A 3,063-nucleotide genomic window follows, 5' to 3' on the forward strand; every position below is an offset into this window, starting at 1 on the left:
TCACCCACAGGGACACACGATTGTGATGGAGGTGGCGCGCGATGGCGTGGGTGTGATCTGGTCCTGACCCACCTCTTGAATTTGACGTGTGTCCTCCTCATGCAAGTTTTAAAACTTTAGTTCTGTGTATGTAAACATATAATATTATTGCACATTTAAAAGTTTTCCTTAATCGATATACTTGACCTATCCTTTTGCAATGAGGTGGTTTTTTTTGCACGCAACATACATTGTTTTGATTTATTCATGTTGATACGTGGAGATCTAGTCCAATCATTTGAACTGCGACACAGCATTCCATTGTGTGAACGAACACGGTGTTTTTATCCATTGCCCAGCTAGTGGGCAATCACATTGTCCCCAATTATTTTTCTGCTATAAGTCCACAGTCACTTTTGTGGAATTCAGAGCTCCCAAAGCTCTGAAAACCTACTGTGTTTGTCTCTTTTTCTCCTGTAAGTTTGGGACAAACTCATTTGGTGGCAAAAACTGATCAGACAAGATGTATCTATTTATACTTTATAAATAGGATACTTACACTGTTCAACCAACTTGTTGTGAATAGTCATATGTTTCAGTGCATTAATGAGTTTGATTTCGTGTTGCTGCCCCAGATCCTCCTGGGGTCTAATAGCTAATGTACTGTAAGCATCAAATTACCTTTCTAAAAAATGTTCTAAATCCTGAAATTCAGCTCACCTATGGGATTTCAGGTATGGAACCATGGACCTTTGTGCTGAGTACGTGCTTACACGTCTCCTGTCTATGTGTGGGGCGCTACCATCGCTGTAGCACTGAACGGCATACAGTCAAATGCCTCCCAGAGAGGTTGCCCTGTTCACACCAGCGGTGGATGAGGGTGCCTCTCTCCCTGCACCAATACCAACAAAACGCTCCACTTACTTTTGAGAGGCAGGAGGGTACGATTATGGGTGATTATCCCTTTTTTAAAAACACTTTTTTAAAAGAAGACTTTTAAATTTTAGAATAGTTTTACAGAAAAATTACAAAGATAGTACAGAGAGTTTCTGTATGCCCCCCACCCAGTTTACCCTGCTAACATATTACATCAGTATAATACACTTGTCAGTGTACAATTAATGAACCAGTACTGATAATTACTACTAACTAAAGCCCATACTTTGTTTAGATTTCTGTAGCTTTTATCTAGTGTCCATTTTCTGGGCCAGGATCCCATCCAGGACACCACATAATACTCAGATGTTATGTCTACTTAGGCTCCTCTGGGCTGTGACAGTTTGTCAGACTCTCCTTTTCTTTGTTTTTGATGACCCGGACAGTTGAAGACTGGTCAGGCATTTTATAGAATGTCCTTCAAATGGGGTTTGTCTGGTGTTTCTCCTGATTAAACTAGGGTGATGGGCTTTTGGGAGGGAGACCACAGAGGCAGAGCACCGTTCTCAGCATATCGTGCCAAAGGTGGCTGCAGTCGCCACCACTCATCGCTGTGATGCTGACTCTGACCACCTGGCTGAGGTTGCAACGGCCAGGCGTCTTCCCTGTACAGTTATCTTGCACCTGTTTCCACGCTGTGCTCTTTGGACGGAAGTCGCTATGCACAGCCCACACTTAAGGAGGGGGGAGTTATGTTCCACTTCCTGGCAGGTGGGGTGTTTACATAACTTATTCGGAACTCTTCTGAACAGGAAAATTGTCTATTCCTCTCCATTTATTTATTCGGTATGATATCTATATCAGTATGGACTCACGGATACTCATTTTGTACTTTGGGTTCTAATATACTACTTTATTTGAGGCTCAAATTGTTCCACGTTTGGCCATTGGGAGCTCTTTCAATTGGCTCCTGGGTCCCTTTGGCATACTCCCATCACTGTGGAATTTTTTCCCCTTTTTGAGCACTTCCTTACTTTCTGGCATTATAAGATGATCCAGGCTCAACTTGTATATTTCTGCCCCAGTCCTAGAGTCAGTCGTTTCTCCCAGGAGTTCTAGCCCTTCTATTGGAGATGGGATTAGAAACCAGGATCTGGGTGTTCAGTGTGTGCGTTGCTGCTGGGGCATTGTTGCTTCTGGGTCCTCTCAGCTGAGAGAGCAAGGAAACGTGTGTACACTGACCCATGTATGTACACATTTCTATAAATATTGCTATATGTAGCCATCTGTATCTATATTAAGCTAAACAGGAGTTTATGCTGATGCCTCCACCTCTAACCCATAACCACGCGAATCATTCTAGACTGCTCTCTTGCTTATCTGTAGCTTCCCATGCCAATAGCGAGAAGCCCGGCTGTACCACCCTCACCGTTTACATAATTGTTCATTTCCTCTGTACATATGTAGTAGTCTCAGAAATGATAACTCATATCCCTGTGGAAAACCACCTTAGAATGAAGTGTCTACTATGTACAGTTCCTTTAGCCTTTAGTCTTCCAGACACCATTCATTTCCAAAGTTACTTAGGTCAGCATCTTCTTCTACCACCCCTTTCAGAGAGGCTGTTTCGTACATTTTTAATACAGTTAGATTCTTGCGTCACATTCTTCCTTCCATTCTGGTGTTACAAAATCATGTGTGTAAAAAAGATTGTTGGGGGCGGGTAATCAAGAGAACACTATCCCTGGTTGACCCTCCAGCTGGACCCAGGCAATAGGAGACCCCTCACCCCTTCTGCTGTCCTTGTAATGTACGCTCTGCCTACCATTCCCACAGTGGGAGCTGTTTTCAGGGAAACAGCCTTGAGAGAGTAAGGTGTTGATGAGACCATCCAGTCAGTGTAGGTGACTGAACCCAGTTAAGGCTTCTGTATAAACTTTTAAGATTCTGGCAGAGTGGCTGCCCAGGCAAGCCTTGTAAGTTACTTCCCTTGCTTATTAAACCTGCCGCCTACCAATCTGAAGTGGTTTGCCTCTTTCTTCGGTCTCTCCTTGCCCTGGGTGTACGGGGGCTAGATTGTGAACGAACAAAGTTCCATTCAAAGTATAGGATAGACCAATGGGTATTAATGTGACAAAGTAGGAAACATTTATTGATTGGGTTTTCAGCTTCCATATTGCAACTAACCACTGAGAAACTACAATCTGT

This window comes from Stenella coeruleoalba (assembly GCF_951394435.1).
Source record: "Stenella coeruleoalba genome assembly, chromosome: 9".
NCBI classification, from domain to species: domain Eukaryota; kingdom Metazoa; phylum Chordata; class Mammalia; order Artiodactyla; family Delphinidae; genus Stenella; species Stenella coeruleoalba.